This window comes from Drosophila albomicans, chromosome 2R (genome assembly GCF_009650485.2).
Source record: "Drosophila albomicans strain 15112-1751.03 chromosome 2R, ASM965048v2, whole genome shotgun sequence".
Taxonomy (NCBI): Eukaryota; Metazoa; Arthropoda; class Insecta; order Diptera; family Drosophilidae; genus Drosophila; species Drosophila albomicans.
In genome coordinates, this window is record NC_047631.2 from 10378505 (window position 1) to 10390799 (window position 12295).

At 36.5% G+C, this 12295-nt stretch overlaps 1 long non-coding RNA gene across 1 annotated transcript in view; it reads right to left on the reverse strand.

Moving 5' to 3' along the window:
* Positions 1-1098: 1098 nt before the first annotated feature.
* The window catches only part of LOC117575663 (uncharacterized), a 112842-nt gene continuing 101645 nt past the window's right edge, over positions 1099-12295 (reverse strand). The window contains exons 6-7 of the long non-coding RNA XR_007955276.1: positions 3901-3959; positions 1099-2252 (exon numbers count right to left, since the gene is read on the reverse strand). This is a non-coding gene — a long non-coding RNA (uncharacterized LOC117575663). The remainder of the gene's footprint in view (positions 2253-3900; positions 3960-12295) is intronic.

A 12295-nucleotide genomic window follows, 5' to 3' on the forward strand; every position in this document is an offset into this window, starting at 1 on the left:
TTGTAACGAATTCGCAATCGCTTAACTTGTCCACTTGCCTATTGTTTGTCAGCCGGGAGATGGTGGGCAAAGGGAACAAAGCCTAATCGCCTCCCAATGCGACAACTTGCCACTCAGCTCAACTATACACATAAATCCCGAAATATGGTTCAGCTTTTGGATATTTTGCTGACTTTAGATAAATAAATATGGCTTCTTTTACAGAAAACTTTACTTCAAATTCACTATCTCCTTTAAAATGTTTTGAAATTACTCCATACATTTTTTTGTTTGTAGTTTTGACTTCCAAACTGTCTAAGATAATAACTAAATTGTGCTTTGAACTTGGTTTTTACTTTTACTATCTGTTTTCTGAAGCATATGTATGAAACACTTGTTAAAGGTTGATATATTCATAGATATAATTTATTGATCGATATAAAAGATTTTAAGAATTTTAAAGATTGGTATAGATTTTAAATAGATTGCATAGTTACACTTCGAAACATATTTGAAGGTTTTACTCTTTCTTCTTTTTTTTTGGTACTATAATTTTGTCTAATTTATTGTGAAGTCCTAAAGTCGTTGTCTTTTATATAATTTGGCCCAATATAAGTTCTGATTTGAAGAAGAAAATATTTGTGTTTAAAAGGAATATATAATACATTTGAAATGTGTATATTTATATGACACATTGAATTCCTAAATGTCTAACAAACATTTTTGTCTATTATTGTTTTGCTAATTATTATAAATATCAAATTTTTATATTTTCAGTATACTCTTAATTTCAGAAAATTCTAATTATAACTCCTTGTGTTATAGATGCTCAAGCCGCATAAATTTGAATGTATTAAATGATCTTCTTCAGTAAATCTTCAGGAACAGGGCACCTTGAACCTTGAATTACACAAGTTTCAAATAATAAACGTAAAACATTTATATTAATAATAATTTTCAATTTATTTCAAGAGATTTTGAAATGTTTATGTCCTTAGCCGACTTTATTTACATATATTCCACAAACACATACATTTTAAAGAAAATTAATTTGCAACATTAAAATTAAACAAATTTAATTCGTAATAGCTGAAATAAATTTCCATCTTAAAAGTATATACATAGTATGTTTGTATAATTTAATGTTATTTTAATGTTTACAAAATATGCGAAAGTGTTGAATTAATTGCTAAATCACAGAGTTAACTTAATTAACTAAAAATTAAGTATAAACAAATGCAATAAACAGTACGATAAATATCTCAAAGGAAATTGCGAAATGATTGCATATTGTTGTTGTTTTTGCTGTTGTTGAGAAATTGAATAATTGATCAATCATGTAGCGATAAGCTATTAATTTAACGCGCTGCCAAGTCACCTTTTTACGACGTTCCTGATGGCAGTGGAGCGGTGGAGAGGGGTTGGGAGGATTGGGAGGGGGGATAGAGAGGGGGTTGCCTTTGGCAAGTATTTAAAATTAATTGCTCATAAATTCCAAATTAAACATTTTGCCACACTTTGGTTTGCGTTTATGGTTCATACTCGTATACGAGTAGCAAGTGAGTGCTGTGAATGAGTGCCACTTTGGGTGCAGAGCACTGCCGGCATGCTGTGATTTACGGCACCTGCAGGGAATGGGAATGGGAATGAGAGTGGTGGCCATTCAGGAGGGGCGAAGGGGCAGCAACCAACGACCGGAAAATGCAAACCGGCCATTTTGATAATCAAAACAAATAATAAAACAACTTCACACGTTATTGTTGCTGAACAACTGAGCAACAACAACAACAACAGCCACAACTACTCGAGTGCGATATAAAACAACAACAAAGCAAAACAACAACAATGCGATTGGAGCAATGTCGGTGGCGGCGCTCGCGAGCGTCATTAAAAGATAATAACCGTAATAAACTAATAAAATTGAAACTGGGTGAGTGCGAGAAAGAGACACACACACAGAGTGGGAACAAGGAGAGGGGAAGATGAGCAAATAATAATAAAAATGAACAAAATCACAATAAAACACTATTCGGAGGCATCAGCTGGAACTCGAACGGGATCCTGAAGTCCGGGAGATGTAGAGAAGTCTGCTATCGTAAATCGTGTGTGTGAGTGAGTGTGTGTGAATGAGTGTGCATGAGTGTCTCGGTTTTTGTGTGCATGTGTAGGTGTTGGTAATGACGGCAAATCGCAGAACAATACATAAAAGTCATTAAACTGACTGCAAAGTGACTTCGACACTCGAACTCCGCGTTGACTGCGACAGGTTGCATCTAAAAGCAAACAGAACAGAAACAAAAAGATTGAGGCGGAGCATGCAATGAAATTATATTAATATTAACAAAGAGAACAGTAATAAAATAATTTAGTATCTTCGATATACATGAAAACTATTAAACTTCTTCACTTATAAGCAAAGGAATTGTTGTGTCGAACATTTTAGCAGCCCGCTCAAAAAGAGTCAAGACAATATTAGTAATATAGTAATATTGTGAGAAACATTGAATCATTTTAAAATAGAGTATTTAAGCATTAAATACCTTGAGAATATAAAATACTCTTTATATTTCAAAAAGGTTTCAATTAAAATTTTAGTCACTGGAAAAGCTTCTCAGTAACATAAATAAACAAATTAAATTTAAGTATATCGCTTATGTATAAACTTGTCAGTCCCGTCTAGTATTAAATTTTCTTGGCAGCAAATCAAAAGTCATATCAAGTATTGTGTTTATAAGATATAGCTATAATACCCAGTAAATAACGACATAGAAACCTCTATCAACATAATTTACGTTTGAAATTATTGAAGAAGTTCAAAATAAGACTCCATCTAGACGGACCTAAACGCAATTCTCAACAAAACTAATTTCTTTATAACTATTTAATATGCTTCACACATTCTTAAATTATAATAATACCCATCTGATTAATCACGTTGCAAGGAATTGGATTAACTGCTGAAAAAATTACCTAGACAAAGACACGTCGCGTCTTTGACTTTACAGCACCGAGTAAGTCATGCACTTATTATTTGCAAGCACATAACTCAGATTTGAGTGAGAGTTGAATCGTTAAACGCGATAGTAAGCTGTGTGCGGAGTCGTAAAAGGGAACATAAAGTATTTCGACTCGACTCGAGTGCAAACATCGATTGGCAGCACTGGCAATCGGACTCAATTGAGTGGAAGTGAGCAGCACTTTCACTCAGCAATGCATGAGATTTAAAAAACACTCTTTGACCGTGTCAGAGTTGTAAAAAAACAGAAAAGACATCAAACGGACGCTTCTGTTGTTGCACATGAAATTCATTCCTTAATTTGATACACTTTTATTGCGCCAGTTTATGGCTTGTTTGGCCCTTGCGGTTCGCCTAAGCCCAATCCGGATCACACTTCGGTAACGCCAGCGACGCCGTCTCGGTCTCCGACTCTGGCATCGACAGGATGAATGTTTTTAAGTGATTCGGTTGACGATTATAAAATGCCTTGTCACGCAATCATTTTTTAATCCTTCGACGTTGTCGCACATGGCTGTGTTTTATGATTCCCATTTCCATTTCCCCATCCCTCCCTCTCGCTCTCGCTCTCTTCTACTCTGAGACTAGCAGCTGGGTGGAAATGTGGGTTTGTGTGTCAGCCTTTTCTACCCGGAAAGCGTGCACTCGACTCGACGCATTCCTCAAAACGACTTAATAAAATTTATACGAGTACGATTCAGCAAAGTGTTTGCTCGTCTTCTTTCATCTCTTCGCTCTCTGTTCTTGCCTTGACTCGGCCATGTTTATTGCATTTTAATTGCACTAATGATGTACCGTTTTGTAAATTACGCAAATGAAAATTATAAATCACAAATCTAATTAAAAGCGTAAGAGAACAGTCGTAAAACTCAAGAGCATGCCGAGTACTTAACAAACCCACTTACCACACAACACATAGACAGACGCATTTCAAATTCAATTTCCAATGATTTTTGTTATTCATCTGTAAATAGAAATAGATATTCACAGACATATAGATAGATATCATCTGTATAACGCGCACTTTTCTTTTGTTTATTATTCATATGTTTTATTTGATCATTAACGCCCTCAATGCTGCATTTGGTCCTTGAGTTAAGGATATGCTCAAGCCAATACGATAGACGGTAGGTACTACAGAAGTGTGTGAATTTATAGACAACCCTAAACTCTTTTTCTACAGTGTTCTGTAATATGTTAAAGAGTAAAATCTACATTTTAATAAATATATAAACATAAATAGTTATAATATAAAATTATATGAAATGTTATGTCAAATCTCTATATTAATATGCAATTTAATTATTTCGTTATTTTTACTTTTTATTTTATTTACTTTTCACTCTCAGTCATTTTTGAAGAAGACAAGTAAACAATGCAAGTAATAAGAAAATCCGCAAAAAAACAGTTGCACCTTGCAAGCTATGCATTGTACTTCTCTTTCTAAATATCCGGAACATTTAAAATTTTTAATTGGCCCATCACTGATAAAAATACATATCTTTATGGAAACATATTTTATAAATAATAAGAAAAATATACCATTAATTTTTCTTCATATTATTTAATAAGTTAATTTAAATATAAATTTAATTTTATATATGACAATTTGCTTTTACTTTATATTGACAACCAATTTATTATATGATACATAATTATCAACATTTGCATGTATAATTATATATTAACATCACTTCTGCATAGATTTCTAAGTCGATTATTGCTGCTGCAGCCTGTTAAATTTCAGAATGAAGCTATATTTTTAGCTTCGCTTAGAGTAATAAACAAATAACTACATAAATCAATGACGTATACATTGCATTAAATATACACTATTCTTTTAAATAATGGTACTAAGTATGCCGACTTTATGTAGATTTACGACGAAACTTACGAATTCCTTAAACCCAATTGAGTTAAATGCAAACTAAACCCAGCTATGCAGTGGCGCCATCTGGCGCATTTCAATTGCAACACGTTTAGATGTGCAAGCGATTGCATGAATGTATTTCAGATTAGTCTGTAGGGCAACTTGTAGTCGTCAAGAACTTTGTTAGCAACTTTAAAGATGAATCATTTTGTTTATTTAACATAGTTGAAATAGATTTTACAGCCCATTTGATGCCTCTATCTTTATCCCCAATGCGCGTATTGACTATCTGACCCATATATAAATCGTGGAGAAAGATATTTATCCGAATTGGTTATCGCCAAACAATGCACAGCGCATTTGATCTTGTAAGGTCACACACAAGAACAACAAACGCTAAAATTGTTGAAATTTCTTCGAAATGCTCTCGCTCAATGCCGTCACGATGTCTGGGCAATGGGCAGAGGTGGGTGGAGGACGGAGGACTGAGAGAAACGCCCCATGTGGGCCATCCTCGATATGAGTTTGGGCTATGGTTGCTGTTTCCGCTTCGGTTTCGTTTTCGTTTTCGACATAAACATCATTTGCGCATCGCGGTGACGAGCGTGTTTTATAGGCCTCGACAAGACATTAAAACACGCACGCCACGCCCCACTCTTCCCCCCCTTTTGCAGCATGTGCCAAGGGTGGACAGTATACCTGAAGCGGTTTTCAGTTTTTCCTCAGCAGCTGGGAAAAGCGAATTTAAGCAAAGTGCATGGCGAACTCAGCCGAAAAACTCAAAAGCTGTTGGGTCCCAGATGTTTTGCTGCTTGCTCAAGACGCCAGCAATGATGATGGGCTGGTTGACTCGCTGGCTGGCTGGAGAAAGGAGATTTCAATATCATAAAAAATCGTATTAAGAGAATCTCATATTGGGAATCGTAAAGTTTTTACGAGCGTTTAATGGACTCTTGCAGTAAGCGTGAGTATTTACGCGCTGCTTAAAAGCGGTAAAATATGGCCAAGTGGTGTCGAGGGGGGGATACACGCACTCCCAATTCAGTTGAAGTTGGATCTGGACCCGGATCCGGACCCGTTCGCTGTGTCCCTCTAATGCTATAGCTGATAGCTAACACGTTTCCCATCCATGGATGATGCTGACGATAATGATGTGGATGGGCCGCATAAGTGCAGCGGATATCATTACGAAATAAAAACCTCCATTTTGCATACCTATGTTTTTGTTTTTTAACCCAACAACAAAGAGAAAAGTCATGTCCTGCAGTTGCTTTTCAATTAGCAGCTTGTCGATGAGAGAAGCGCCATCTATGAACCAAGTGCCGCAACATGCAGCTAACTTGTTTTTGCCCTACGCTCTTTACACGCAAAACAAGCAGTGCGTGGTCAAGCAGGGCATCTGCGTCCTTGCTAAGTGAGGGAGTCACACTACTTCCATTAAACGACTTTCTCATCGTTGCGAAATCATAAACGATATCCCGATAGGAAAGAGACGACAATAAATTGCGATCTCCGTTATTGCTGTTGTTGTAGTTTTTGCCGGTTTATGGGAGTGGCCTTTGTACTTTTCATTGGTGTGAATTGCGCGTTACATGTACTTATTTGCCGTTGTTGTTGCCAAAGGAGGTGTGACTCTATCGCCAGAAGGATCAAACTGTCAGTTTTAATAGAGTGTGCACACGATCGCAACAGCGGAAGCGATCCGCAATTTATTGTGAGTAATCAATAGAATTTTATTCATTTTAGATCCTAATCAATTTATAAGTTTTTGTAATCATTAAAAATAAAGAACACTGTTGGAAAATAATTGTGATGTTATAATTAAATTATTCTGCTGATCTCACATCTTATTATCCGCTCTTATGTCTGTGTCAAGAGGTTAAAGTTCGTGCACCATTTCTTTTAGTCGTATAAACTTTACATTTAATTAAAACTGATTCAAATTAATTTCAAAACTCTCAAAATTAAGTTATTCTAAATGAATCTAAATTTGTTTACTGAAATTGTATAAATTGAAGAAGTTAATCGAAATGTTCAGCAGATGCTTACATTATGAGTGAAGTTTCGCATTTTAATCAAATACAAATTCAGGAAAAATTAAACCTTTGAACAACTTTCTGCGGATATACTCATTATATATTTTGTTGTTAGTATTGTTGCTCCACGATGTATAACTCTAAAACAATAAGACAACATGACTAAATTATAGGATAAGAATTAAAAAATTTGGTTTTATCATGTGTAAGATGAGATTGTAATTGTGATTTTAACTTTGGAGGGAATTGTAAGCAACAAAACTCTATGCCAAATTAGCTAACTAAAACATTATAAATAATACATCATTGAAAGCATATATAGAAATTCGAAAAGTTTCTAAAACTGCAATAAATTGTTAGCTTTATCTTTCTCAAGATACATAGATTTCGTTAAACATTTGTTACATGGGTATTCAGCTTGCCTTAGAACTAGTATAATAAGAGTCAAAAATAAACCTGTGTTATGTGTGGAAGGCATACTTATTATGGCCCCCCAAATGGCTGTTTAGTTATGGACTTGTGGCCATCGACATTATTGATTCAGCAGCTCGGTCGGCAGTCCCACAATTAACACCTTAACAGCAGCATTGAATGCATTCCTTTGGGAAGCCAATTGTGGACAAGGTGCACAGACTGAATTCGGACTTAGAAGTGTTGTGTGGTGGGTGAGTGTGGTCGATCGGATCGGAACGGGTGCAGTGCTCATTGGGTGCAATTTGTAAGTGAAGTCACGTAGAACGATAGTTTTCAACCTGGACAAATGGCATATGTCTGGTGACAACGACCTGACGACTTCATTAGACGCGGACATATATCAGCCAATGTGTCCGACTAACGACTGACCGGAGTTATGTGACTTGTCGAAAGGATTTCCTATAATTCTGTCAGCATTTCCCAATAGTTAGCATGTAAGTAAGTTTAAGTTATCGCTGACTTTCGACTTTCCACTGGGAGAGACTCCGCCTCGCGTTCAATACAGCTAAACGTGCCTGGCCAGACTTGACCTGAGTTCATCTCGAAGGTAGTTGGCAGCTCTATTCCACTTGGGCAAATAAATCAAAGCTCAGTCTCGCAGCTCGTAAAACAAAATTCGCCAACGATTCGACGAGTGTTTGTTAATTATGGTTTGCGTAACATTCACAAGCACACAAGCAGGTCCATTGAATGACCCGGACTGTAGACGAAGCCACTCGTGAGTAATTTGTATTTGAACTCGTTAAAGTGTCGAACGATATAATGGACGAATGCCCAGATACTAATTCCCATATGCAGCGGCACGACTGCGTTCAAGATTTGTGTGTCTTCTCCCCAAGTTCCCCGACAGCTCTCCGACAGTTGAGACGAGCGGCGCGCATCTTCTGAAATAGCACGTCCGGTGTTCGCTGGCTTCCAGCAATCAAATACAATTTGCAACAATTTAAAGATTTTCTCGCTGCCCCATTGAAGCCAAACGCCAGCTCGAATAGCAACAGCTCCCTAGCACATAGCAACGCGGCCAATCCGCGAGAATCACACAAAATTTCTTAGATGCAAACTTGTGAGTATTCGTTGTTGTAGTTGTTGTTGTTGCTCTGGCGCAATTTGATGGGCTCATAAACCGCGTCTTGCTCTGGGGATGGCACAACTCAAGTTGCTGGCGTTTGCCGCGGCATCAGTTTGCAACATGTTTGGCTTGCTGCCTCGTGTGGCATGGCAAGTTGAGATGCGCACACGCCGGCGCTTCTTCTTGTTGTGGGGGACAATTTTGTGGGTGGAATCCGAGATCGACACGCTGTTCCCACATCTAACATGTGAGAAGTTCTAATTGGTGCAACTTGAATTGCAATTCAAACCTCAACAATTTACCACATTTTTGTTTCTTTGAAATTCCACTGCACTGGTATTTTAATTGTTAAACATTGAAAATGATTAGAGCAAACTAATATTTACATTTGTAGAATATATTTGCATTTATGTATGTGAAGGGAACTTTATGTAATCAATTCTTTGAGTTAATCTCACATAATGAAGAAAATGTTATAATGGTTTTTGTTTTTTAAAACTGTTTGATTGAATTGCAACGAATTAAATTAATCACGGAATTTAGTTTAAAGGCTATGTGAAGATAAAGCCAATGAAACCCCTACATTATTTGTAACTTTTTTTTACAATAATTTAATACACACAATAAGTATTTTTAAATATAAATTATTCAATATGGATGGAAAGAAAAGAATTCGAAATTCATTAACAGAAATACGAGTTAACAAATAACAGTCATTATATCTGATTGCATTTTTTTTTTAAATCTTAATTCGCATATTGTTGTGATGATTATTAATACTTTTCTGATATTTATATCTTTAAATAAAAGTCATTAATTTTCCTTTCATTTAGTATTTAAAAATTTGTTATGTGGAAATTTAATTACTCTTAAAATTTAAAAATGACACCTTGCTAGTAAGTTTTATTAGCTTCATCTTTAAAAATCAATTTTAATTGGTTTCGTATCTCTTCTAATATGTTGCAATTCAATCAAATGGTTGAAAAGAACAAAATGTCAAATACTTTTACTTATGTCCTCTAACTATTATTAGCCATAGTATTTATATCTTTGAAATTCTATTTTCCAATGTTGGCGGGGCAAACTATAATAGAGACATTCACAATTAATGGGCAATTGTCTGATTCTTCATTTCTCATAGAATCATTTTATGGTGATGTGCTGCGTCTGCTGTCTTCTACAGATTATAAAAGAATTGAATTGAGTGTGTTGTCAGTCTAATTGTCGAGTTAAATGTGAGTTAATTGAAATTCTGAGTTGAAATTAATTTGCATGCTGACAAATTGTATGGCCCATTTTGGGTTTAATGTTATCAATTCGATTGAACTGAGTGCGCATGCATAATCAGACGATGTCCAGCTTGGGCAATTCGATTTCATTTCATTTGTTATGCAATGCTCGATTGACGGTTGGAACTTCAGGTGAGCTCTTTGCTTGACCTTTCGCACTCTCAGCTCTGAACTTTTCTGAAAACGCCAACGCTAAAGTCAAGAGCAACTAGTGAGGCATCCAAAAGACACCCAAACGTGCAGTTTGTCGAGCATTAAGCGATGCGCAGAGCAGTGAACAAGTCACCAACCAGGGGCCCGTAAACCGGATCAACCACTTTGAATGCGCCGGCATCGCATCGCATGGCATGGCATGGAATCGCTTCGCATGGCGGCATTGCTTCAACAATGGCCTCAACGAGAGAAGCGATACGAAATGGCTGTGATAACAGAAAACCGCATAGGAAAACAGCCGCATAGCACTCTCAGTGTTCATAAATAGATTCAAACGAGAGTTGGCCAAACAAAATTTCATCCCTCTTTCTCATAGTGCGCACATCTTTCACTCTCTCTCTCTCTCTATCTGTCCTCTCACCTCTCACATTCCTCTGCTCCCTTTTTAGTTTTCCTTGTGTCTATCTCAATAGCTCTGGAGATGGGGCAATGGCCAGGCTTGGCTCAACTCGATTCGAGCCATTGACTCATCGTGTGGTCATCCAGGGGCAAAACTCTTTTTCCTTTTTTTTTTTTTTGGCTGCCATTCAGAGTTAATGCCTTGTTTTTGATGTCAAGTGTAGGATTAAGGCCCAGTGTAGGATTTATGTATTTATCGATTGACTGAATTATTGTTTGTTGGGGAACAAAATTCAAGGAACGCGCATTGAATTCAATTCTCAGCTCGATATTCTCAAGGTTCACAAGTCATCATAAATTATAAAGCAATTTAATTGGGATTAATTCATTCTTTCGAAATGATTAACGCAACAAATTTGGGATTAAGCAAAACCATTATTTAACGTGAGAGAGCTTACTAATAACAGTTCTATAATAGAGTAGTTTATTCCATCTGAAGCCATTTACTTTCTAGTATTTCATAAAGGTTAAGGAATGGAATAGTTATATATTAGCAGCAGCTAAGTACAAACTAATGGCTAATACTTATTATTAAACCTGCTATAAAACTTGTAAATGCTCAAGTTTCTTTTAAATATTTAATCTGAAACAGTTTAAATAAATCGTTTATTTTACCGGTAGAAGAATTTTATATTAAAATGGCTTTACATGGAAAAAAACGATAAATCAAAAAACACGTTTAATCTAAAAATCTGTCATAAATAAGGGACTACAGAAATAAGACTGTTGCATCTCTTTGGAGGATTTTAATTAACATTTTGTAAAATATGATAAAAGTATACTACGGGTCACTTTTCTATAAATCTAATCTAATCTAATATTTACAAAAATCTGTTCTTATTTACATATTTACAGTCAATTTGTCTAAGCATCTGCAACGTTTTAAAGAAGCAAAGTCAATATAGATCTGCATTTTATTGAATAATATACAAAGCAAAGTGTGCAACTTGAATAAGACTCTTACTCTTGATATTTTGTAAGAAATCATAAAACATGCTTAAGATCCACTAATGGCAATAGCAAATGGAGTTTAGATGGCATCAAAGTCTTTGATGCGACTGGCGATTGCCGATTGGTTCATTGCTCGATTGGGCATTGACTGTGCTTGGGAGTTACACAATTTGGCTGACGATGCTGGCGAATTAACGTGACATGGAGCTGACACTTGCTATCTGGAGCCATAAACTTGGCGGCCTTATCACATCGCCGGTGGCCATTAAAAATGGGTTTTAGTGCCCCCGCGGGGGAAAGACGTGGTCGACTTTAAAAAGCGAATGTACAACAATTATGCGCACAGTCGGACATTGCGTGTCCGTCTTTTAGTCTGTCTGAATGTCTGAGTGTCCAGGCTAGTAGCGGGCATTGGCCGAGGCTGAACTGCGAGGCGGAACTGCGACCACGGCTGAGTAATATTTACGAGTTCTTCGAAAGTGAATGCGAGTGCCAACAAGCACAGCGGGCTGCCTAGACAGCGGAGGAGAAGGCAGAGAGGCGTAGGATGAGCACTCAGACAGTCGGTGCACCAATTCTTAGCATAATTATGCGGGGGATTAACATAACAAAATAAATTGCACAGTGGCCAAGTCGCAGTGTGCCAAAGTTGCCACCACAGTCTGTTGTTGCTCGCGACTTCGCGTGCCACAACACAAAAACACACAACGTGAGTGGCGGCGATGCAATGAGATTACACGCAGACATCAATAGAATGATTAAGCGCATCTAAACTACACTCGGAAAAAGGGCAGTAAAAGAAAAATGGCACTTAGTTTAAAACATAAATATCTTGAAAGTGTTATTCACACTTATTTTACTTTGAAATTTAGACTACATAATAGTCATACATTGAAAGTTTATATTGAATGGTCTAAATGTGAAATTATAGATTAAAGTATTGATAGTCAGACATAATGACTTTTTTGAGTTATCTCACAAATAAATATTCTGTTTGAA